Source organism: Mus caroli, chromosome 15 (assembly GCF_900094665.2).
Source record: "Mus caroli chromosome 15, CAROLI_EIJ_v1.1, whole genome shotgun sequence".
Lineage (NCBI taxonomy): Eukaryota > Metazoa > Chordata > Mammalia > Rodentia > Muridae > Mus > Mus caroli.
In genome coordinates, this window is record NC_034584.1 from 32,440,159 (window position 1) to 32,467,010 (window position 26,852).

Below are 26,852 nucleotides of genomic sequence, written 5' to 3' on the forward strand. Positions count from 1 at the left end.
GGGGGAGGAAGAGGGAGGGAAGCATATGCTCTGCTCACTTTCTCCCTTTTGTGTGTTCCAGGAGCCCAGCTCTTTCTGCTCCCTTCCACATTTAGGGACGGCTCCCCCCACTCAGTTAACCTAATCTACATAGATAATTCCTTACAGACATGCCCAGAGGTTTGTTTCCATGGCAGTGTAAGTCCTATTAAGTTGGCAATTGAGACAAACCATCCCAATCACAAAATTTAAGAGAGCACTAACAAAGGCAATCAAGATAAATAATGTTTAGTGCAAATATCCTTGGTTTTTGATATTTTCCTTTTTGTTTGTTTTGTTTTGCTTTGCTTTCTCAAGACAGGGTTTCTCTGTGTAGCCTTGGCTGTCCTGGAACTCATTCTGTAGACCAGGCTCGCCTTAAATTCAGCCTCTGCCTCCCAAGTGCTGGGATTAAAGGTGTGTGCCACCACTGCCCCGCCTGGAGTTCCTTCTTGACTTCATCTTACCTGGAGTCCTCCCATCCCCTCCCTGGGCAGGCACCTTCCCTGCTTCTGACAGCATTCTTTACTAGCCATGACCTTCATCTTGGGCCAGTTGCTGCAATTTCTGTGTCTTTCCCTCTGTGTTAATTTCCCCCATGATGCATCTCAGTTATTGATCCTTCAGGAATAAAACTATCTAACCTAAATTGGGCACTGTAGCACAGACCAGAGCTCTCAGCACTCTGGAGGCTGAGGCAGAAGAATCATGCCTTTGAGGTCACTCTGGGATACAAGAGTTAAGGGTTTATCTCAAGAAAAAGAATTTTTAAAATCTGATTCAATGTTTAATCAAGCTTGCTCTAACATACGTAAAAATGGATGGTACTGGGCCAAGACTCCCAGGCTTGTGTGCCTCCAGAATGGAAGAGACCTGAAGGAGAAGCACGAGTCATCAGATGTCAGACGACCTGGGCCTTCAGTTCAGGTTCAGCCACTTTCTAGCTGATGACTTGGGATTACATTCCTTAAATTTCACCTTTGCAATGACATTGGTGAGTCCATGCTTTTGCTTTTTAAATGGCATCAGGCCATCTCCTGGCCTGCAAGGAGGAGTGTAATGCTCAACTGAGAGGAGTAGTTGAAAGCTCTTTTGTTAAGAGTGGCTCCCTTTGAATGTAAGAAGTGTGTTAGCTACTTTTCTCTTGCTGTGACAAAATACCATGACCAAAGGCGACTTACAAAAGGAAGATACAATTTTGGCTTATGATTCTATAAGGATAAGAACCATTCATGATGGAGAGTTATGACAGCAGGTCGCAGGCATAGTGGTAGGGGCAGGAAGTTGAAAGATTGTATCTTCAACCACAGACAGCAAACACAGAGAGTAAACTGGAAGTGGGGGTACTGTTATAAATTCTCCGTGCAAAAAAAATAAAATAAAATAAAATAAAATAAAATAAAATAAAATAAAATAAAATAAATTCTCCGTGCATGCCTCCAGTGACATTCCTCCAATACATGCTCTAGCAAGGCTGTACCCCCATTTGCAAATAACATCACCAACTGGGAACCAAAATACTTGAGCCTATACAGGACATTTCTCAATCAAACCACCGCAGGGAGAGAGGCAAGAGAGTATCCTACTCCTGTATAAAATGCAAAGCTTCTGAGTGGAAGACGATAGAGTGGAAGGACTTCAACCTTATTTTTGTTGTAATCTGTAACTTCAATTTGTCTGAGCCTGCTTCCTTAACTATACAGGACTACCTGTTGTTAAATCTCATAGGGTTTTCTTGAAAGCTGTAAGTGTTCCTAAACATATGATTGAGTTATAAAGTTATTACAAAAGGAGAATATCTTGAGTCAGGATGCATTGAATCTACCTCATGCCCTGAACATGACTGCTAGCGGCTCTGTAGGCTGCAGAGCACGCGTTGTTTCCTGTCCTGACCATGAGGTTCATACTGCTGTCCATCACAGTGGCTCAGTATGGTTGCACATAAAAGAACCAAGTTCAAAATTTGAAATTTCTAGTAAATGTAGATGGTTTCCTACCACTGTGAAGCTGAAAATCGTCAAACTAAGCGTAAGGTGAAGATGTCTGCTTAGCATTTTATAAGTACACGACTGAACTGTTAGTTCCCGGTCTCTTCAGCGTGTGTTTTAAGAAATGACTGTAGAGCCGGTGAGATTCCAAGTGTTTCAAAGCTGCCTGTGTCTGAGGTACTCCCAAATGTCTGAGCGTCACACAAAGGGACACTGTTTCCTGAGATGGAGACAGAAATTGACAGTGCAGACACTGTCATGAGGATGAGACCAGGTGGTGGGAGGGAAGCCAGCAGGGGGGTTGCTTTGTGCAGAACTAGATGTTGCTTAAAATGTCACAATCTCAATAAGTGATGGCATGGACAACTTTAAACAAATCCAAATGGATCCAGAAAATCCACCATGCAAAAGTGTTAGGACTCTAAATAGAATAGGGTTAGAAATGGCGCAATGCTGAGCTGCCCCTGAATCCAGGGAAACAGTAAAAACTTAGCAAGAGTGACCTGTCTTTCTTTAAGAATCTGAAGCTTGTTTCACATCCATTTAAGAATATTTGTGCCGGGCCGTGGTGGTGCACACCTTTAATCCCAGCACTTGAAAGGCAGAGGCAGGTGGATTTCTGAACTCAAGGCCAGCCTAGTCTACAGAATGAGTTCCAGGACAGCCAAGGCTACACAGAGTTCCAGGACAGCCAGAGCTATGCAGAGAAACCCTGTCTCAAAACAAACAAACAAACAAACAAACAAACAAAAAACAAAAAAAAACAACCCCCAAAAAACCAAAAAACAAAACAAAACAAAAAAACAACCCACAAAAAACAAAAACAATTTTTTTTTTTAAATAAGAAGGAACTCCAGAAGGTCAGGGGCAAACTTGACTCTACCAATTTGGCTAAGTCTCTCCCTCTTGGTACAAAAACCCATCACAGATGGAATTAAATCAAATGTAGTCAAAGCAAGTGCTTTTCAAGTACTTTTCTGGATTTTGTGCTTCAGAAAATCAAGTCAAATCTACAGTGTCCATTTTCAGTGCGTCCTGGGTGCCACCATAACTGTGTTACAGGCAGAGCATCATCTGAACACGGATGCTAGGATCACGGCAGTGAGTGAGATGGATGGAGATGTGATGATTATCGAGAAGGGAAAGGAAGCAATGGGACTTCACTTCCCACACAGTGCCGGGAGGAAGGTAGCAAGGGCTCTGCTTTGAAGAGTCCCATTTCCTTCAACCCTGGGCACCAGCCCACGTGAGATGATCTGTAATGAGATACACAGCAGATACATTCAAGTCTTCAACATACTTGGATGTGCAAAATCTCACAGCTGGTCACAGGTTCATAATAACTATGTGCCTCTTGCAGGGGGAGCTGCTGCGCCTGCTGAGAGTCGGCAGGGCAGAAAAGCTCCCCCAGCTTTCCAAATAGAGCAGCTTAAAGAAATCCTTTGGCAATTTTAACTTCACAATAATAGAAAACACTCCAGGCAGAGTGTGAGAGACCAATCTTGTAAACAGCGGGATGGGAAGGTGTAAACAATTATAGAAAGAAAACATCCACCCATAAAAAACACTGCTTTTGAGAAGGAAATAGGGATAAACTCAGTTACAAATATCATGGAACAAAAGCTCAGAGAAGTGTGAAATCCCACACCAGGTGACTGTGAGGATCCATTCCAATCTGCCAGCCTCTCCCTTTTGGCATCAGGCTTGCTTTTACATCCTTCTAATTTTATGTGCTTGTGCTGGGGAGTTCGTTTTGTCTTTCCAAGCAACATGACCATCATTTTGAGGCAGTTGCAACTTTTCCAAGCCTCTTCTTCCTTCACTGAGCCTAACAGCATTGACTTGGAGGATTCATGGCATTCTGGAGGCCATGCATGTCTGCTTTTCTCTGTGCCATCCTTGCATGCAGTGAAAATGCATCTATAATCTCCTACGGCATTCTCATATAATTCTTACAATCATTTGTGTTGTTAGAAAGATCCAGAATTGTTTATCCTTTCAAACAAGGCTACTGTTGACGAAACATGTACTCTTTACAGTGGCTTGGGGGTATTAAGACTGAGCAGACACTGACTTTGAAGGCCTCATAGACTGCAGGAGAGGGAGAGACTTGGCAACACATGGTGTCAAGCAAGGAGGGAGCCACCTTTCTCCCTCAGCTGCAGTGATAAGATGCATGGTAAACAAGTGTTTATAGGAGGTCACACGTACTAAATGCACACAGAACAGCTCATAAGAGTTTGTACATGCTAAGTACTATGTAAACAAACTGAAGCCTGCAATGTGTTAGAAGGAGGAAGAGGAAGGAAGAGGATGAGGAGGAAGAAGAGGGAAGGAGGAGGAGGAAGAAGAGGAGGAGAAGAATGATGGTTAAGGTTCTGTACAGTAACTAATAAGAAAAGACCAGTTTATACGAGCAGGCATGATAAGGTCAGCCCTCTATTTCCATCCCATAAGATTAGTAAGAACAGGAACTCTGAAATAGCCCGGCTGTCCTTTGATTCTTATTTCCTTCTGCCTTCCCCCACTGCAAGGTCAACCTTCTCTGCTCATCCCGATGGAAACTGATTCTATTTCACACAATAGACGCTCATTGACTCTAGAATGATAAACCAATGAGACCTCCAAACTAAATTGGTGTTGTTTTGTCTCTGGCATCTCCCACTTGGGCTGTGTACCACTCCCCAGTAGGTGCTTCAAGAATGAGTCATGGATGAAGGAGGTACCTGTGGATGAACAAGCATAGCCATGGGCCAGCAGCTGTGTTTTCTATAAGGTAGAAAGTGCTCTTCTGTGATGTTTTTCAATACCCGCCTCTATTTCTTGCTCGTAAACCTGCTGTTGGCCTTGACCTCCAAACTGCCTTGCTCAAATTTATTACTGACAAAACTATGCCATGCATGTTTGATTGTACCAAGAAGGCTGTATTGCCAATGTATTGACTTCTCATAGCACCAATGGATTGTATTAAGAAGGTGCTATAGATGAAGATAGACCAGGACAGTCAATAAGCAGGAAAATTAAGACCAGAACCAGGATCAGGAGAGAGAAAAGGCTACCTCAGTGCCAGTCAGCCTTGGCTGCATGTGCAGTTTGATTCTTCTCCTAGGGTATCTGATCCTGACAGTAGAAGTTAAGGTTTCCATTTTATTAAAATAGCTCTCAGCATGAGCAACTGCATTTGTGATATGATTGAAGGGGAGCCAGATGGATAAAGATATTTCCATCCTTCCCAGAGTCTGAGAGTTCACCATTGAAAGTGTGTGACTTAGGGTCTTGAAGTCATCTGTTTCAAGGGTTTGGATTCTTAGCACATGATTCACTTAGAATGGCTACCTCTCAGTTGGAACCTCCTCAAGAAGAGGACTCAGAGGCTGAGATATAAAAGAGATGCCTGGGAAGAGAGAGGGAGGCTCCAGGACAGGCAGAAAGGGAAGATGGGTGGTCCCAAAGACAGGTGTGGATGCTTGGCTGACCCCATCCTTGTGCTCCTGAAACATGGAAAGATTGTATTGTGCTCCATTTTACAGAGTTAGATTGAGTTAAGAAAAAAATCAGGGATGAGGCCAGATGGCATTGAGTTCTGTGGACATTAAGCATAGCACTGTGGGTTATCAACACAGCAAGATTCAGTATTCTTACTTTCGAAGATCTTGTAGTCTTGGATCTTGGAGAGACTCTGTCTCTTGGAGAGAAACTATCCCAACAACAAGCAATGTAAGAGAAAGGTGGACAGGCAGGGGGTTCAGAATCTCCATGTGACCCGAACCTCAGAAAAGGAGGGGTCAGACTTGGAGGAGGTAATGTTAGCTTTCCTGGAGACACCAGTCTCAGAGGCAGTAGGAGATAAAGGGGGGGAAACATGAGTTGGTAAACACCTGCCTAGCTTTGCCATGTAAGCCTACACAGCCAGATCCAGGTGCTACTGGGGTCCTCCTGAACAAGAAAATCCAACTTGGACTTAATCACTGATGAGCAAGATGCCATCAGCATCCCCCCAGGACAGACACCTGACGGCAGATGTACTACATGGAGGTGTGACTCATATAGTGCCCTGCTTCCAAGCAAAGCCTCCTCTTCCCACATGAAACCTAATGATCATTGCTGCAACCAGCAGCTAAACACATCGGGAATTTCAGGAAGAGGTGAGCCTCCAGATTTATATGTTAAGATGTGTGTCTAATAAATCTGAGGAAACAAGCAGGTCCAAGCACCACCCAGTGCAGAAGCACATGAAGGAGTTTACGGTATACCATAGATCAGGAGCTGAGAGAGATTCTAGGATCTTCCATGGGAGGAGACTGAGGAAGATGCAGCCCTGGGCCTCTCCCTTGCCTCAAACAGGAAAGGTTACTTGTATTTACCTTCACTTATTGTCTGTATGTTTCTAAAAGACGCCTTTATTTAATTCCTACAAAGAAAACAACTCCAAAGGAAGGAAGGACAATTTGACCTTTCTGTGATAAATGAGTTATTTCACCAATAGCTCTGTTCCTCTGAACAACAGCTCTTTAAAGCCCTTGTCATAAGAGAAGCCAACACCTACAGCCTGAGGCTTACTGTGAATGAGTGAGGAAAACTATGCGGGGAGGGGAGGATGTGGAATGGAGAAAATGGAGTCGGGGAGCACTGAAAACCCTGCTCCCTGCAGGTGTCTTAACTGAGTGAGCACATTGTGGCTCCCGTTGGCCTCAGCTTAGCCACCCTTGGCCACCCCTTCATGGCAACTGAAGAGCTGACCCTTGTTTATGTCATAGGCTCCATGATCGTGTTATCCAAACCCACCCACAGATGCTGGCAGAGTCCTAAGTTCAACGCAGGCAAGCAGCTGCTGGGCAGGTGCACTTCTGATGCCTAAATACGAAGTAGGGATTCTGAGATGATTTGACTTTATAAGGAGCCACCAAACCAAGAGGAGAGAAACAAACAAATGAGATGCCAACTATGCAGGTGGTGGTTACAGTAATCAGTGGACAGCATAGTAATACCACATTTTTGGGAGTGATGTTTTATAAGGACTCAGAATTCATAATAAGGAGTCTGCAAAAATGAGTATCTAATACATACAAAAGCCAAAATTTTATAAGCATCATGCATACAACTTCAATGGTATCGTCCTATTTATTAGTTGTCAGTGAACAGAAGTTTAAAATGAAAGTATAAAAACACCAAGTAGCCTTAAAATGAATAACCGTGAAAAGCTAGCAATGCTATTATTCTATTATCTGAACTTTGAGGAAGTGAGCTTTTAAAATTCACAAACATGGTTGCCATGGAGTCAAGAGCATATTTATGTGCAAATTTATGTGCTTTAGAAAAAAGGCTAGTCAGAGAAATATTGATATATTTAAGAACTATCTCTATATATTTGTTCTGACTCCTCACTCTTCTTATAACACCAACCCTCATCTTGGTAACTTTGAGGAGCGTTGTAGGACGTTGATGACTTTTCTGTGTTGTGGGGGTGGAGTAAAACCCATTTGTTTACCTCTAGCCACAATCTGCTGGAAAGCAGGCAGCCAGCACATCCCATGCACTCTGCCTTTTGTAAGTTTGTCCGTCCATGGTGGAGATCCCAACATCCCACGACTCATAGCCTGGACATGTAATTCTCATATCACAATATGCGTACACACCCTCAGGTGGTTCCCACTGATCCACACCAGTGCGATCCTTGCCTGTGAAGTGCAAGGTTGAGCCAATCATTTACCTTCAGCCAACTATGGCATCTCCAACTGGATCGATACCTCCCTAACTGCTTGGCAGTTAGAATCCAACTTAGCAGGCTACAGCATTCACTGTCTTCTGCTGAATTTGAGACAATGAGCTGTCCTGTGGAGACAGGGCTATAAAATGCCACAGATCAAAGAGTACTCGGTGGTTCCTAGATGAGAATCTGTCCAGGGGGCAGTCACAAAGAAAGTGGGAGACTTGGTACTTTAAGTCCTGTATTTGCGGTAGATTTTTATGTAGCAATAGACAGCACAAAACACATGGGTTTTGTTATAGTTTGGATCTGGAATGTCCCACAGGCTCATGTCCTGAGCAGAAAGCCCTCATTGTTTGAAGGCTATAGGGGTCTTTAAGAGGTAAGGCCTCCCTGACAGTTTTAGGTCAATCAGGACAGGTCCTTGGCAATTACACCCTGGTTCCAGCTAGCTTTCTGTGCTACATGATCGGTAGCAGGTAACTACTGTCCCCTCCCCCCCCCCGACATTCCTGCCTCCACAGATGGGGCCATTTGCAACGATTTTCCTGATAAGCTAGACTGCTATCTCTCTGAATCCAAGAGCCTTAAGAAACATCTCCTCTCTTTAGTTTTTCTGTCAGGTGTCTGCCACTGTGATGTAGAAGAAACAGATCGAATCCCAGTTCTCGTTGCACTCAATCAATTATGTTTTGCCTTTGAGAATTATTTTTGTTCTCTTTTTTTCTAATTGTTGTTGTTTGCTTGTTTGTAATTTTGTTTTCCAGATGGGTCCTCCTGCAGCCAGACAGATCCTGAGCTCAATATCCTCCTGGCTTAGCCTCCTGAGTCCTGAGATTACAGATCTGCACCACCACACCCAGCTGGCTCGTCCTTCCAGGAGGACAAGAATGCAGCTGAGTGCTTTATAAATGTATACAGTGCATTTTGTCTTAAAGTTCATTGATGAATATCCTCCTCTAGGTAGGAGTCTTGACACACAAATGAATTACACGCCAAAGTGATTTTTTTCTTTTAAAAAAGATTTTATTTATTTTATTTCCAGAGTACATGGTTGCTGTATTCAGACACACCAGAAGAGGGCGTTGGATCCCATTATAGGTCCTGTCCACGTCCTGGTTCTGTCCCAGAGTCAACCCGGAATATTACATGACATTCAGTCACAATGTTGACTTAGGCATCTGCCTGAAATAATTTCTTATACGTCACTTGCTTTTAATCACACTGATGATTTTGAAGAGTGCTGGCCAAATATTTAGAATAGGCAAATACTAGAATCTGTTTTATATTTTCCTCATGATTGGTGTCAGGGAACATGACAAGAAAAAAAACCACAAAGGTAAAGAAAACGCCCTTCTTACATAGATCAGATTCCTCTTGGTAACGTGGCAGGTCACTGGGACATGAACCTCAGTTCCCTGGGGAGGTGAGACAGAGAGAGCTTGCCTGGCAGGGATGAAGCTCTGGTCTCAGTTCTACAGAGCAGACAACACTCCTATCTCCAGTAGCATTTGTCAGGCTCTACCATAGTTTTTCACCCTTCCCATTTTGCACTCGATGGAAGAAAATCATTGTGTAGCCTGTGCTTTGCCTCCTGTCTGTGAACCAGCTGGGATTCTTCTTCTGCAAGGGTTGGGGGGAGGGAGCAGGGGCTCCATCGCTTATGTATTTATCTACCCAATCTTTCACATGAGTGTAGTTCTGTTTCATTCACTCTAGGTTATAGTTCAATGTTATTTTATTTATTGTGCGGAGCTCTTGCAAATGGGTCCCACATTTGTGTGTGTGTGTGTGCTTCTCTTTGTCTTTTTTGGTTTTTTGTTTTTCTCCTTCTGGTGCTGCTGGATACTCCTAGCTCACCTTGTATATTTCCTGCCCTTGTCCTAACCAACCCTTTCTCCAAGAAACCTGACTTTTAATGCAGAACACAATTGCAAACCAGGGTCCGAGCAGCAGTGTGCACCTTGTTACAAGGGTGTCAATGCTTCCAAAATGAACCAGTGCTTCAATCTCCTCATAGGAGCCACAGATATAACTATATTCATTAATTTTTCTGGACATGGTAGCTCACACCCACAATCCCAGCACTTAATAGGTAAAGACAAAAGAATTTCTGTGAGTTCAGTGCCAGCTGAGCTGCATACTGAGTCTGGAGTCAGTCTGAGATGTGGAGTAAGACTTCGTCTTAAAAAACAAAACAAAACAAAACAGAGAACACACACACACACACACACACTACAAGCATTTTTAGAAAGAGATTACTATGCACCTGACCTTGCACAAATACAAGCTTAGTTAATTATTGTAATGGTATTGTATCACCAAGCAAGCCAGTACTATTAGATCCATTTTAAGAATGAGAAAACCAAGTCACAGAGAGGAGCCGGCATGTGCACATACACTAAGTAGGAGAGCCAGGGAGAGCAGTCGAGCATCTAGATTCAGATTTGGCACCTCCCCCACTCTTCCTCATTGCCTCTCCGTAGGGGTCAGAGGGCTCAAGGACCTGCTATCTCAAACTGCTGGATCAATCAATCCTTCTGTACATCCTTAAGGCATACATGTACCCAGTAAGTGCCAGACTCTGCTGTAATGTCTGCCTGGCACCCCTGAAATACCGCTTGGCCTATGATCCAACTTAACATGGCAGAGGAGGTTGCTGAGTGTTCCCTAGGAGATAATCTGAGCTCTGTTTATCTTATCTCTGTCCATTTATCAGTTCTGTTGATTTTAAAGGGATGGCTTAGTGTCTCTCTTAAACATAAAACCCCCATTTCTTATGCTGCACTGATAACATATTTGAACAAAATGACTCCTGTGAAAGCCATTGAACGAAACCCACGTTCCCAGGTGGAGCTAAGAGGAGAAGTCTAAATGCTCACTTACTTTATGGCTGTCACTTTCAGGTGGCTCCACGGGACCAGATTTGAAGGGATCTGAAGGAAACATACAACATAATGGAAGTGAGTGAAAACTCCTTATAGGGCACATCCTTACCTTGTTAGAGGGGTTGCTGAAGGCTTGATTTGCTTAGCCACTAATGCATTTTGGGAAAGGATTGCAGAACAAAAAGTAGTACAAAAGACAGAGGCCAATACCATGGGAGTCTGGGATTGACTTCTTAATGTTTCCAGGCTTCTTGGAAAGGCATAAAGCATTGAAGAGAAAGGACTGGAGTAGAGGGACTCTCATGGCCAGCTCCTAAAATCCAAGGACACTATCTATCTATCTATCTATCTATCTATCTATCTATCTATCTATCTATCTACCTATCTATATCTATCTATATATTTTTTTCTTTAAAAAGTCAATACAGAAGGATAGATAGTTCAGTGGATAAGAGGTCCTGTTGAATAAGCCTGGTGAGCTGGATTTTATCCCAGGAACCCATGATGGAAGTAGATAACGAAGCTCAGAGCATTGGCTAGACTCTCAAAGCAGAAGAGTCTCAGAATAAGACATGATCCAAGTGAGCTTCCTTCTACATATGTACAAAACCAGTGAGAAACCACAAGAGGATCAGTCCACAGCACTGGGGAGATAGCCCAGCCAGTAAGGAGCCAATAAAGGTAGCATGGATGTTTATGAGGTTGTCTAGACGGGTGGCCTCAGAGGTATTAAAATGCACTGTCTTTGAGGAGAGGGTTGAAACACCAGACACATGTCCATTAGTGATGGGAACAGTCTTAAAAGCATGAGCCCCCAAGTTCTAAGTCAGGAGTCCACATTTAAAAGCCATGATGGCACATATTTGTAAACCAGTACTGGGGAGGCAGAGATAGGCAGATCTCTGAGGCTTGCTGGGATCAGCCTAGCTTACTAGTGAGTTACAGGCCAATGAGAGACTCTGGCTGGAAAGCTAGGTGAACGGCTGCTGAGGAATGACATCTAAGGTTGTTCTCTGACCTCCATGTGCATACTGCATAAATACGCATGCATGCACACACACACACACACACACACACACACACACACACACACACTTATACATATATACATTTTATAAGTCAATAAGGATTGGTAGACGGTTCAGTGGGTAAAACGTCCTGTTGAATAAGCCTATTTTTCATCCCAGGATCCCATGGTAAAGGCAGATAACCAAGCACAGAGAGTTGACAATATTTATAGGGCAGGAGAGTCTCAGAAGAAAGAAATGATCCATGTGAGCATCCTGGGGGAAGACTAACTCAGCAAGTCTGAGGAAGAAAACTTTGAGGCAGATGTGGTCTACAGGTCTCATCACTAATGGACACATGTCTGGTGTTTAAACTCTCTCTTCAAAGACAGTGCATTTTAATACCTCTGGGGCCATCCGTCTAGACAACCTAATAGATCTCTATAATATAATTTCAAAGCTATCAAGAAGGCCAAAGTCCTCTGGGAAGATCTGCTTTAAAACCCCCAACTGACATCATTGAATTAATAAGCATTCATGCTATCTTTATTGGGGATAAAAGTCGCAGAGACAGTACAATTGTTTTTATGTCTAAAGGTCCTTCCTGATTTTTTTAAAACACCAAATGTAATAATTCAACATGAAAAGGTAACTCAATTGACATGTTAGGACACATAACTGCTAATTTCTGTGTTTGTGGGTTTGCTGATGTCAGTTGCTGCCACTGTCATCACACACCAAAGGCTCTTCTGCCATCTCTGTCAACACACCAAAGGCTCTTCTGCCATCTCTGTCAACACACCAAAGGCTCTTCTGCCATCTCTGTCAACACACCAAAGGCTCTTCTGAGCCTCGACGGAGAACTGAATTCAGATGCAACAGGATTCAGAGCTTTATCAAGAGTGAACCAATTTATCCCGCTGACTACAGAACAGAGGTCATGTATTTCAGTGGGGCAGACAATTGAACCTCTGTGTGTTCCAGAAGTGACAGCTATTACTTTATTTTTAGTTTCAGCCAACTAATAATTCTGATTTAAAACAGACTTTTGTGACTTTCTTACTCACAGTCTATACATTTAGGAGATATTATTGAAAAGCTTTGGTTTAAAGAAAAGTGATCTCTCCAAGCAAATTTAGAACTGAAAAAAAAGTACTAGATGGTTTTTATAGGTTGTCCCTTCGACTCAAAGTTACTTTGGTGACATCCAAACATATCCTAACTTTCAGAATGACATTCTGAAAATGTTTCATTGCTAGGATTTGGAATTGGATGAAGTAAATCCACAATGCTTTATACATTTAAAATATTTGGAGTCAGCTCTGTTTCAGGCTTTAAGAATTTATGGGGGTGGGATAAAATAGCAAGTGAATGTGCTGGCCTGTTGTGGGGTCCTTCTCCAGCATCAGACCCAACAGCTTGCAGAGAACCAAGCTGGCTGAAAAGCTACCAGCACAGGCCAGGAGAATTCTGTCTTTTCTCTAAGCCCCTGCACAAGCTTCAAATCGAGTCACAGAGCACTGTACCTGAAACACACTCGATTCTACCCATTCTCGTCTCTGCCACTAATGGGAGAGCAGGCAAGGTGGGGATGGATAAGAAAGAACTGATTTCTATAGGCTGTCCTCTGATTTCCACAAGAGTACACACACACACACACACATGCATGCACACATCACACATATTCAATATTGTAAATATTATATGTAAAAGAATTACATGTACATATATATAAAGAGAAATTTTATAGGCTATGTCTGTATTTTCAGTCTTCCAAATGTATGTGAAGTTTCCTGTCTGATACAATAGTACACAGAGGTGGAGCCTTTGAAAGATGAATACATCATGAGAGCTTGTCCCTCCTAAGTGGGGTAAAGGCTCTTATAAAAGAAACCACACAGGACACTAAATCCCCTGTCCCTAGTCCCTTCTTCTAAGTGAAACTCAAGGAAACCAGTAGCCCTCAACAGACACCAGAGTCTCTGGTACCCTGGTCTTAGACTTTTCAGCCTCCAGAACTATGAGAAATATTATTTTACTCTTCACAGCAACACAGTGAGAAAGGGGATTAAGTTTGCATTGGTTACTTTACTCATTTACCATGACCAAAGGTCCAACAGAAGCAGCTTAATGGAGGAAGGATTTATTGGCTCATAGCTTCCTAGAATACAGTCCACTAGTAGGGAAGGCAGGGGAGGGGGGTGATGCCGCCTGTGAAGGAGGAAGTGTGAGACGCATAGGTTCACATCATGACTGATCAGGAAGCAGAAAGCTCAGGTAAGTACTAAAGGAGCTATCGCCTTCAAGGCTCACCCACAGCAACTGACTTACACTGGCTGGACCACAGTCCTAAATGTCCCATGACCTCTCAAAATGGCGCCAGCACTGGGCACCAATTGTTCAACCGTATGCACCTGGGGGCATTGAATTTCACATTCAAAGCAGTCTGCTATGTGCATTCCTACTTTACATCATGACTTTGGAAAGGAAATAGGATGAAGAAGAAAAATACAGGAGTGGCTTGAGGAAGTCTGAGGTCTTGAACATTTGTTAGAAGCCGTTGATCTTGGAGCAATTATAGAAAGACCACCAAGTATGAACAAAGTAGAATATGTAATCGTCCTAAATCTATTTCTGTTTGGGTTTAACTTTTCCTTTAAGAACTCTATTGAGAAGTTTATACTTTATGAAGAAACAAATAAATGCATCTGGTTAAATTTATCTCTTCAGCAGCCTGAAGTAAATTTTTTATGATAATGATAATGCTTAAAATACTTTATATTTCAATATGCAAATTTCAAAGTTTATGTACTCCTAAAGCTATAGAAGTTGCAAACATCTGGATCAAACACAACTTTGAAAAGTTTTAAATGTTATGAGAAGATATTGTGTAGTTATATCACTACTTAGACACTATTTCTAACCCCCTGGTCAGCTGTGCTAATCATTCATGCTGATGAGAATCATTTCTGGTCTGTTAGATTTTGTAGACAATTTTTCATCCAAAATCTGGTATTTTCACAGAGCAATATGTTTCTAAAATTTCTTGTAAACTTCCCATCACTCCTTAAATTCCATTTTCATGTGATTTAAAATATGTTTGATAGCTTGTGCTTCAAATTCAACCCTAATTTTCTCAGGAAGTGGGAAAAACTTAATATTTATTCATCTGGAAAAAATGTACCATGCCCAAACACAATTAAACTGAAAGCAGATGATATTTGTCCTCCCAGGGGCATTTAGCATAAGCTAAATATACTCACAACACAGCTGACCATCCCAAACACAGCTACCAGAACCAAAGCTATGTCAAGGGCAGTCCTGTCACTGAAGAAGCACACATCCTGAAGGCGGAGACCACATCCGAGCATCGCACAATCAACCCGCTCTGCTCCACTCATAAAAGCAGCTAATGATTGTTCTCAAGTTTTCTTTTATCTCAGCTAAAAATGACTGTGCAGGGGGCACAGTGCGCATGTGCCACAGCACACATGCCGAGGGCAGACCATGACTTCTGGACTCGGTTCTCTTCCCCTTGTGGGTTCTAGGGATTGATCTCTGGCTCTCCGGTTTGTGCAGAGGATGGCTTTACCCACAGAGACATTGTGCTAGCACATAAAAAAACATTTCAAAGCATTTTCTCATCTCCTTTTCTACTTTTAGCCCAAGTCCTTAGAAAAGGATTAATCTAGCTCTCTCAAATTTAGTAAACATGAGCATTAACTATAGACAGAGAGGATTTAGTAGGATTCTAACTTGCCTTAAAAAAAAAACATTTCTGGACCTACAAGTGTAGCTTGGTAACCAAGCACGTGCTTAGCATGTGCAAGGGTTTGGGTTTGATCTCCATAAAAAATAAAATAAGACAAAACCTGTTACTGCCATTGTTAACAATTCTTACCTGGGCTGGGTTCTCCTGGAGCTGGGTTCCATTCAAATGCCATTATTATTTGACTTAAGTTACAAGGCATGGTTACTTTTCTTAGTTGGTCTAAATTCCAAAAAGTATTTGTTGGGGGAAAAAGAGTTTAGAAATGAATACAAAGAAACCAACCTGATTCTAGAGAACAGAGATTGGCTGTATGAGATTTTTAAAAAATGTCTTCCTTAGATAACCAGTATGTTCCAAACCGTTAGAGTTCTTGGAAGGCCCAGATGTTCTGTTTTGTGTCCAGCACACCTGCAATGGGCCACTCTGGAGAGGACCTGGCTACATCAATTAAGGAAAAATGCCATCACCTAGTAGCCAGACCACACAGGTATCTTATCTAGGCAACATTATGATGCTCACCCCTGAGGAGAAAAGTCAGCTCATTAGCTGTGGGTCTCCCTTCTCCCCAGAGTCATTGGCCAAAGGCCCACAAGGACAAAGGGAGCAGTGTGGATGAACAGGGTTTCAGACATCTCATGAGTACAAATGCAAATGACAGCACTCTGGGACCAGCTTCATGGAGACAGATATAACTTTATTTGGGGTGAATCAAGGGTTATGTTGTTTTAGGGGAGGAGGTAGGAATATCCAGGGTAGGCAAAGATCATTGGCTGAAGGCTAAGGTACAGATATGCCTCATTAGCATGGGGAGACATTCCAGGAATCTCAGGCACTTGCTGAATGGGTTCTTATTGTGGGTGGGAAGAAGCCAAACCTGTAATTTCACCAAGGCTACATGACATGCTGCAGGTAAAGTATGGGGGTTTCAAGCTCCCCAGACATGGTCAGAGAAGGAGAAGCCCTGCTGACCAAGGGAGTCCTGCGTTTTATGCCAAACTCAGAAGGCTATATAGACAATGGTAGACTTCAACTTAAATTAGCAGGGCCAAACAATCGTTTACGGCAGACAAATGAACCAGCAAAGTCATCAAAACAGGATAGGTGAAAGACATATTCATAAACACAGTAACACCCTGCTCTGCCTTAAAGTTTTCCATCAGAGTTTGACTGTGAGCTCCGGAACCACATGATGAGCCCCAGAACCACGTGGTGCTGTGTATTTATTTTTGGTTGATTGTCTCTCCTCACGAGGAAGGAAATCCTTGAAGACATAAGAATTTCTTTGATTCATTGGTGCAAAACGGTCTCTGGAAAACAAGCTGATGAGTGTTAAGAATTCCATCAACATGTGTGGCCTAAATGAATGTATAAGTGAATCAACCTTGTAGCAGTTACTCAAAGGAAAGTTCCTTGGAAAGACAGAAGGAAATAATGCTAGATTATAATAGAAAACAATTAAATGTGGACATGGAAGATGCTGAAAATAAGTCTAGAGGAGCCTGTGTGAGAAATCCTTAGATCCCTAGGGATGGCCTATGGACCTCAGAGATTTTTTTCTAGACAGCATGTGGCCTTCTAGAACTGTCTGTCCTCGGTCTCCATGCTCCTCTGCTTACTGTGGATGAACCCAAACACAAGGCAGGCTATCTGATTCTCTCCAGACATTTAATTTGCATCTAATAAGAGCATGGGAAACTGAGCCACCAGCCACAGCAGCGCCTTGGAAAGATGGGTATTGTGGATGGGACTGATGCTGTTTGCATGCTAATCCCACTCTCCTGGGAGGGGTTGTGGACAAGGAGTGAGTTACACGTACTCAGGTGACTTCTTGCGAACCAATCCCCTAATGAATAAAGGAGCCAATCACTGGGCAAATAGGTGGGACTTCTGGGTTGGATGGAGGAAGAGAAGAAGCAGGAGAGAGTTAGGTCTTTTTGGAATGGGGACAGCATAAGGGTAAGATGTAGCTGCTAGAGCTTCCCAGTATCATGGCGGATCCACAAGGATTCTCCACCGGAGGAATCAGATTTTTAATAAGGCTTACAAGATTAGGTTTTAGTTGTTGTGCCCAGAGATTGAGTTACCATTGTCTCTGAACTAAGTTTATGTTGTGCTTTCCTTCACATGACAGCTCGTCTGGGTTCAAGAGAGAAAGCTACAGCGGCAAAGTGTGGGTTTGCCCGAGGTGCACCACAAAAGCCATGGGGGATTTGAAGCCTGGGGTTGGCGTGGTAACGACCCACCAGTGGGAACCTATCGAGCTGCGTGGAGAGACTGTGGAGTTCTGAGTGACAGTCTCTATGAGATAAAAACAGGTTGGCCATTGCCCTCCAGTGCATGGCAAGTCAGGCCACCAGGGCAGAGCAACAAGCTCGGGAACGTGCCGGTCTCATTTTTTTTTTAATATTTCCCTCAACCAGATGGTTCATAAATTCTCATGCCTCATACCCCTTCTTTCCAAAGCCTACTTATTCCGTTCTTAACATTCTGTAAGTCACTGATATCCCTGCAATAGTTTCTGGTTTTAAAAACGAATTCTGGTTTTCTCCCCATACACATGTTGGCATAGTACATGTTTCTATGACTACAAAGCTGACTAAAGGGTAACTGAATGTGTTTGAAAGGCCTTGCAATGATGAATTAATGTTGACCACTAACTGTTTACAAGCTCAAACTAAGCTCCTTACATGAGTTGACCAACTTACTGTGTAGAAGCATCTTCAGTAGTGACTATTCTTAGATTTTTGTTGTTGTTGTTGTTGTTTGTTTGTTTGTTTGTTTTTTGTTTTTTTTGAAACAGGGTTTCTCTGTGTAGCCCTGGCTATCCTGGAACTCACTCTGTAGACCAGGCTGGCCTTGAACTCAGAAATCTGCCTGCCTCTGCCTCCCAAGTGCTGGGATTAAAGGCACGTGCCACCATAAATAAACAGGCTTAAAGAAGTTCATGCATTCAGACTGGTGTGGGGCAGTGAGCTGTGCACAGACAGTCTGGTCTCTGGTCCAGTGCATGCTTTGAACCCCTGAGACCCGTGGGTGACTTATCAAATGCAAGAAATATCAGGTGTTTGGCCACGCCCCTGGGCCCGGGCTCCTTTCACAGCTAGTCTCCCACAGCCTCCTGCAGAGAGGGGTGTGGCCATCAGTCACATAGGGCAACACCCCAAGTCCCTGGTATTCTGCCTGGACTCCACCCCCACAGTTACCTGGCAACAACCAGGTATGTTCCTCCCCACAATTACCCCGCAACAGCCAGGTAGGCCAGCTCACTATAAAAGGGGCTGTTGGCCCCCTCCTCCTTCTCTTACTCTTTCACTCTTACTCTCTTACTCTTGACTCTCTCTCCCTTGCTCCCCCTCTCTCACATTCCCTCTCTCCTCTCCACATGGCCATGGCTGACCTCTATTTCTCTACTCTCTCCCTCTCTCTCTACAATAAACGCCTTAAAACCATGGACTGCCTCTTCTTATTGGACCCGAATGGCGCAGGTCTTCCTCTAAGAGCCACTCCTAACTTCCCACGGGAGAACTCTCTGCATTTCCAGACACAGATTACCCCAAACCAAGCTAGCCACTGAGCAAGACGTAACCAGCCGGAACCCTCTTCCTGCCCTTTTCCTTCGCCCTGGGCCAGAGCCCACCCTCAGGCCCCCTACTCTGTTCTTAGCTCTTCTGCGATATCCAGCAGCAGTAGCATCTGCAGTGCCCAAGAGCGAGATCATGCCGTCCTTGGCCTCCATGCAGGCCCAAGGACCCCGAGCCAATTTCAGCAGTCCACAGGGACCTTAGACTGTGCTTCCCTACCCCCAGAGCAGGATCCCGCAGCTTCTCACAGCCCAACACCCGCCCCCTCCCCCGCCCCCTCCCCCGCCCCTGTGGTAGTGTGGGGTACTCCAGTCAAAGTTCCCACATCCCACCTTGCCCAGAAGCCCGAGCCCTGAGCAGATGTGGGACACCATTCTTAACCTACAGACTGGCACTCAGCAAGTTGCAGAGCCAGGATTTGACTCCAAAGGCCAGGGACTGAGCAGCTGAGTCGCCTCCCTTGGGTCCATTAAAAACTCCAGGGTGTCCTGAGTCTCAGCATAAGTAAGTGGAAATGCCTCCTGTAGCCAAACTAGGTAGAAGCGACATTTTGATGGAGTGGTGGTGGGCCTCTTAGAGAGTGGGTAGAACTAAGGATAGAAACATCAGCTTCTGTATCACTCACTTTGCAAACTCTGAATTGCATTATTTATGTTTTTCTATACTGTGCAAGAAAACTAGGATGACTTCCTCCTGAGGCATGTGCTAAAACAGGTGCACAGAGAAGTGGCACCAAATAAATGCTTCCAAAGCGTTTCTTCACCTGATGGACCCAGACCTCTTTCTTTTGTTCCAAGGACTTCTGATTAGTAATTACAGGGCTGAGCATTGTTCATTGTCCTCTCCTGCCACTCTCTGTGGCCTAGACTTGCTATCCTCCAACATCGTATTCTCTCTTCACCATTTATGCCTCTATTATTCATCACTAGCCACTTTGAAAACAATCTGAATATTTGACTCTGCCAAGCCACAGGAGTGCATAGCCAATAAGAAGAGTAAAATCCTGTTCTCATAAAACATAAAACCTAGATAGAGAAACAGAAGTATCAATATAATACATATATTAAGCTCTTAAATCAACTGCAGATTCATATCTACATGTACACGTGTACATTGTTAGAGATGAGGATCCGAGATGGAATGTGATGCAGAAGAATCTACAGAAGATGAAGGGCTCTGAGGCAGCATGAGGGGGAGATGGTTAGCCGAGAGTTAGAGGGTATCAACCTATGCAGCGGGAACCTCTCATACAGAGGTTCTCGTGCACATGTGGAACAGCCTATTCATTCCTTTTGAGACCAAAATACAACTTATGGGGGAGCATGATTTCAGAGGTTCAGTCCACTATTGCTCAGCTCCGGATTCATGGGGAGAACATCATGATGACAGGAATGACTGGTGGTAGAGGAGAATTTCACCTCATGGTGGATTGGATGTAGAGAAAGAGACAAAGAAAGCAGGCAGAGGAAGAGGCTGTCAATGACCTGCTTCCTCAAGCATGGTCCAAATCCTGAAGTTTGCATACTTTTTGTGCCACTGGTTGAGAACCAATTATTCATCCTGAGCCAAACTGTGACTGCCTGGACTTGGTTGTCTAGAGAAGTTTAGAAGTGGATGACAGGAGCTGAGACTGACTGACTGGGCAGGCTAGATTGAAGTTTGGATTGTGTTCTGAGTGCAGCCTATTCTCCCGTGACTTTCAGCAGAAAACATGTTAGAGAAGGCAGAGCTAAAAATAACAGGACAGCAATGGTTTCAAGCAGGATGTTCCTGTGTGTTTCATGCCTAAATAGCTGGTAAAACGCCCTGAGCTTGCTGCACTGGTAGTCAGTCTGGGCTGTGTTTTAGATGTTCAGCTGTTGGGACCTGTCTGGAAGGCAACCTTACAAAACCCTCTCAGAGTAACTCCTCCTCACCCAGAGAAATGAACTAATCCATGGACAACCTCTCCCAGATCCTGAGCCTGAAACTAGGGCTTTCATTTTGTAGATGAGACTGAACCTTCAGAAGAGCCCTACAGCTAATTGGAATAAGTCCAATTTAGGCTGGTTAAACTCTCAAGCTGGGTCTTAACCATTGCCCTAGTTACTTTGCCATTGCTGTGATAAGACACCGTAGCCAAGGCAGCTTCTAGAATAAAGAGTTTATTGGGGCTTATGGTTTCTTAGAATCCATGACAGCTGAAGGCTCACATCTTGATCTACAACCACATGGCAGAGAGAGGGTGGCACACTGGAATGACTCAAGTTTTTTGAAACCTCACAGTCTAGTGTCACAGCTCCTCCAACAAGACTATAACTCCTAATCCTTCCCAAACAGTTCATCTGGGGAACAACTAGTCCGATACATCCTCATTCAAACCACCATAGTCAGTAAGTTATACTTAGCCCTAAATCTAGCAACATAGAGGTCACAGAGATCCTGTAGAATGAAGTTGGTGGAGTAATGGAGGGTGAAGCTCTGAAAGAAGTGAGGTCCAATGGAGGAAGTGGAGACCATGGGGCTGGGCAATTCTTTTGTCAGGAAAGGGACTATGCAGGATGGAGACTTCACAAAGATGGAAAACAACATACAATGCATATAGATGAGAAGAATCGAGAGAAAGAGAGAAAATTGGCAAAGGAAGAATGACTGTGGGACAAGTGTATGTGCCACATCCTAGACAAGAAAAGATTTGGGATTCTGGGTTCACACTCAAGGCAGAAGCTCCTATCCCAGGCTCTGTGTTAGATCTTCTTGGCGACTAAAGCAAAATGAAATGAAACAGTTTCTTTCCAAAACGAAGCATAAGCAAAGCCCCCAAGGGTGAGGCCCGAGCATCAGTATGTTTGCTTGTTAATTTGCTACGTCCCCAGGAGGTTTTCCATGTACACCCAAGGCGGGATTTCATTAAAATCCTACAAGGATGTAGTTGTGGGAGCTCAGATCAGCACACGGCCAATAAATCCAAGTCTCTTGCACACGGGTCTGCTGCTGCTTTGTTTCCCTTGGCTGTTACATTCAGTCTGAGAAACAGAGATGTAAATCTAAACACAGGCATTCCAGATTTGCCTCTTTACTCATTTACTCTCCCTGCCTTGAGTTGAGATAATTTTACATCTTATTTCATGACATTAGAAACGTCTTCCAAGTTCCGCTATCGATAGATACAATTAGCCCACTTTCTCACGTCTCCTAAACAACGAGACTGTTAATGAACCTAATCAAAGAAAACCTGATGTTCCTCTAGTGACAGCTCTCTAACAGTGTAGTACAGGGAGCACATGCTTACCCCCAGCTAAGAACTGTTTGATTTTTGTACCTACAGATATTTAGCGATCATCTACTACAGCCTAGGTCTCACACCAGCTCCTGAGGCTGCGGGTACTATCAAGGCTGACACTCAGTGCCTGACTCCTAGGGCTTATATTCTTGTGAAGAGAAAAATCATAAAAACAAACACACAAACAAACAAACCACAAACTCCACACAAATACCTAGCTGCGTAGTGACTAGAGAACTGGGGGGTATGCATCAGCCCCGGTTTGCCAGTTGTTCATATTACAAAAGACAAGATGTTTCTGAAAACCCTACACTTGGCCATTTATTCTCTGCATTAAACTTGATTGGAAAAACTTTTCTATATGAATTCTCAGTGCTTCTAAATATTTCAAAAAATTGTCCCTAAGAGAGACAAAGAAAAAGGCCCCGGGGGAAGAGACCACCAAGGACCTGCCTTTAGTGACCTACTTTCCCTACCAAGGCCCCAAATCCTAAAGTTTCCACACTTTAGCACTACTGGCTGGAAACCAACTATTCAGCAGGAGCCTTGGAGGGTGCTTTTAATATTCAGACTGTGACGCTATTGGCCTGGTTGTTTAGAAGTCTAAGAAGCCTGACTGAGGGACAGGCTAGTTCAGGAATGCACTCCAGATCTTAATTTTCAACCATACACCAGTTTCTCATTTGAGCCCTAGATGTATCATCCATTAGACCTCTATGAACAATGAGAAATTATTCCTACCTACTTTATATGTATGGACAAGCAATATAGCAAATGAACATAATAATGTATTTAAAGACTCGTTAAATATTTTACAGCTAACCTTTGTTGTTGCTCTTAGTCCATCTAAGAGGTAGAGCAACTGTCTCTTAGAGAGGCTCACTGTATTCATGGTTCTACTATACTTTGCTAAAGTTGGGGAGATTTGAGTCCAACAATCTGACTCAGAGCCACAACTCTCAATAACCATATTCTATGGAGCGTAGGAACTGTCTTGTTCTTAAAGAGAGCATCATTTTTAAGCCAGGCAGATTGGAATGATAAGGTGCAGACCAAAATCTAATTGTAGAGTCAGGCTAAGCAGGCACGCAGCATAGCCCAGCTCGATCTTGTCATCTATCTCAATGACGAGCAATGGAGAGCGACAGTAAAGACAACATGCGACAGGTAACCATTCCTATGATGTTCAATAATGACACTGACATGTGGTGTGTTCTCAAGACTGAAGGTGAGCTCAGACCCTTAGCCTGTGCTGGGTACAGGGTTAGAACCACAGTTTGTTACTTGGTGACTGTCAGCATCTTCGTGGCTTTGCCACAGTAACCTGTGTTCACTACTGCAAGTCAAACAGTTAAGTGTTGCCTCATCCAGCAAATGGAATAGAATATACAACAGATGTCATTATTAGATGCCCTGTTAAATCCGTACTGCCAGGGTTTGGCTCCAACTAGGATTACCACACATCGAGGGAGAAAGCCCGATTTCCCTATAATGTAGAAAGCAAGGTTTATCTCTGTACCTTGATGTTGAAAAAAAAATATTTCATTTGAGTCATTAAGTATCAGATCATCAGTGGCTATCAATAAATGTTCAGTGGATTAACAAAGAGACAGGAGATGGCAGCAACCATAAATATCAGCAGGTATAAAGGAAAGTCCTGCCACAGTCGTGGGGGCCAGTGGACACCAGTTCCCTGTATCTAATGACCTGGTGTTTTCTGTTGTAGGAACAATCCCAGGCCTTTGAAAAGCAAGCACATCATGGTTGATGGGCTGTCTGAAGTGCAGTTTTAATGAGGCATGCCTCCCTAAATCACACAGAAACTAATTGCACAGGAACCAGCTGAAAGCATTGCTAAGTAGGTTGTCTTCCCAGCTCTTTCAATGACTTAATGATTGTTTTTAATTAATTCTCTCTCTTTATTTGCAAATTGGAGTTTAAAGGCTTTAAAGTAGCTCAGCTTTCCCTCTCCTCTCCATTTTGTCTGACAGAATAGTTTCCTCAGCTAACCCTATCTTCTTAGAAAAACAAAAAAGAAGAAGAAAAAAAAAAGCCAAAAATACAAACCTATCCAAACAGCTACAAAGTTTGATTTAATTAATAGTGTTTATTATCATTAATGTAGAGTTCTTATCAGCATATGACACAACAGACATAGGGCACTCAGAAGCCTGGCCAACAGAGCAGGGTGCCCGCCATTTGTCCTCCGGATAACTCCATGAGGCAACTGGGAATCTCTAATTGAAATGTTAACTAACAGCCTGAAGCTGGACTGCCAGGAGGTGGCAGTGTAACTTCCCATCACATTTTTGTTTGTTTGTTTTTTGTTTTGTTTTGGTTTTTTTAAGATTACCCATGATGCCACCTGTGAGGGTTTGTATATTCTTGGACCAGGGAGTGGCACTATTTGGAGGTGTGGCCTTGTTAGAATAGGTGTGACCTGGTTGGAGTAGGTGTGTCACTGTGGGTGTGGGCATAAGATCCTCACCCCAGTTGCCTAGAAGTCAGTCTTCCACTAGCAGCCTTTGGATGAAGACATAGAACTCTCAGCTCTGCCTGCACCATGCCTGCCTGGATGCTGCCATGCTCCCACCTTGATGATAATAGACTGAACCTCTGAAACTATAAGCCAGCCGCAATTAAATGTTGTTTTTATAAGACTTGCCTTGGTCATGGTGTCTGTTCACAGCAGTAAAACCCTAAGAGACCACCCAAACCAGAAAAGCAGCTTTTAGGAGAGAGGCCTTCATGTGCATTTGTTGCCAATGTTTTTTAAGCACTTAACGTTCTTTTCAAGGTTGAAGTTGTACTTTTGGCACATGTGCCCACATTTTGAGCAGAGCAAACTTTTCCCATTTTTAATTTGGAGAGGAGGATAACTAGAAGAGTGCTTGTCATGTGCCATGTTGAAATGAATCACACATACTTGAGAAAAGCAGTTACTGAGGCAAAGAATCGAGCAAAGCTGGTTGTCTTGGGTGGCAATATAAAGGTCCTGTCAGATCATTAGAGCCTTCTAACGACATGAAAACATGGAAACATGGAAATGAAGGGAACCCGTGTAGGATTGCATCACATTATACTACATTACCTTATATTGACTATACTATACTAATACTATACTATGCTTATAGCCACTTCCCATCCAAGGACCACCCATTGTTGGAACAAAGTCTAGGCAATGCTAGAAGACCTTGTTCATATCCCTACTAAGTAGTGATACAAATAACTAAAATGCAAATATACTGGACAACACTGGCTGTTGGGATGGGAAGGGAGCACCCTTTTAACATTCTGGGCTGCAGCTTTTCTCCCACCAATGCACACAGCTGCAGGAACAGCAATTGTGATTCAGCAGAGGGCAAGATGGTGACAATGACCACAGCTGTGACAGGACAACCAGTCCACTAGCAAGTCAGGGCAACACACAATGAACTGAGCAGAACCCAGTCAGCTGATGAAGGTAAAAGCTACACAAAGTGGAGTGCTTTATAAGAGGAAGTTACATCACACAGAGAAACCAATCTGCCGTCCCTGGCGTGGATAAAGCAGCTGCTGGAGCCAGAGGCTTCCAAACAGGATCTTGAGTTGGAGGAGACTACTACCAACACTATGGAAATATCGTAGGTAAAATTTAAAAAAGAAAGTTTACAAGAGATTTTGATTTTTGAGAAGAGAATAAATTTAAACTTCTCACCAAGGAAAAGGCTCAATATATTTACGATTTTCATATATGAAATAATAACAAATGAAACAAAGTAATCCCATCAAAGGCATATGTGCCTGTAAGTTAGGCTCCAATAGACTTTAACCTCAAGAGTAGACTGTGTGTCCCACTCATTAGAATTCTAATAGAATGTCTGTCCATTCACTAGCTACATAAACTGATGCTTCCCAAAATTTGCCATGAACTATAAACGTGTGAGCCTGATTCCAGAGATAACTGTGCATCCTCCCAGTTAACATGATAGACAAGGGCTCCCACTGGGGACTTTGTGGTGCAGCTGTCATGACCAAGTACCTGCAAAGACACTTAGGAAGGTCTAAGGATGACAGATGACACAAAGTAGTGGCTGAAAACTCTCAACCCACCTTAGTCATTCCTGCAGTAAGTCATCATTTGGTGTCTATTCTACAGTCATTAAAGATGCCCAGGTACAGGTAATGGCTTAAGGTAGAAAAGGACACATCTCATGAAAGGCAAACCAAAAGCCAGAAGTGGCCAGTTGATATTTCTTTTCTTTTTCTTTTTCTCCCCTCCCAAACATCTGGCTTTTATTTTATTTTTTCCTCCTGAAGGAATCGAGTTAGACTCTACTGGAATGAGTCATCCCTTTGGTAAAACTTCTTTCCAAGCAACAGTTCTTCATGGTGGTAGGTAGAATTTCATTTTCGATCATGGGTATGAAATTGATAATTGAAACCAGGCAAATATCTTACAGAGAGTGGTGTGAAAGGGAGCTGTCCCAAGTCTTATTTAACATTATTCATCTCCAGTGCTGCAAATAGCTTCCAGATAAGGAGACTTTCACACTCAGCCTCACCACCCGCTTGCGTCTCCAGCTGCGCTTGGGAAACTATATGGGCCGATGATGAACAGAGGCAGGTGTCCTCACACCAGTCTCCTCA

At 43.3% G+C, this 26,852-nt stretch overlaps 1 protein-coding gene across 8 annotated transcripts in view; it reads right to left on the bottom strand.

The window, feature by feature from the left end:
* Window positions 1-26,852, bottom strand: part of Ncald (neurocalcin delta) — a 414,228-nt gene that overhangs the window by 198,824 nt on the left and 188,552 nt on the right. For 7 of the 8 annotated variants that reach the window (XM_021183094.2, XM_029469811.1, XM_021183096.2 and 4 more), the window contains exon 3: window positions 10,600-10,649. The exons of the other annotated variant lie outside the window; for it this stretch is intronic. The gene's annotated coding sequence lies outside the window, so the exon portion shown is untranslated. The remainder of the gene's footprint in view (window positions 1-10,599; window positions 10,650-26,852) is intronic. 8 annotated transcript variants of the gene reach the window in all.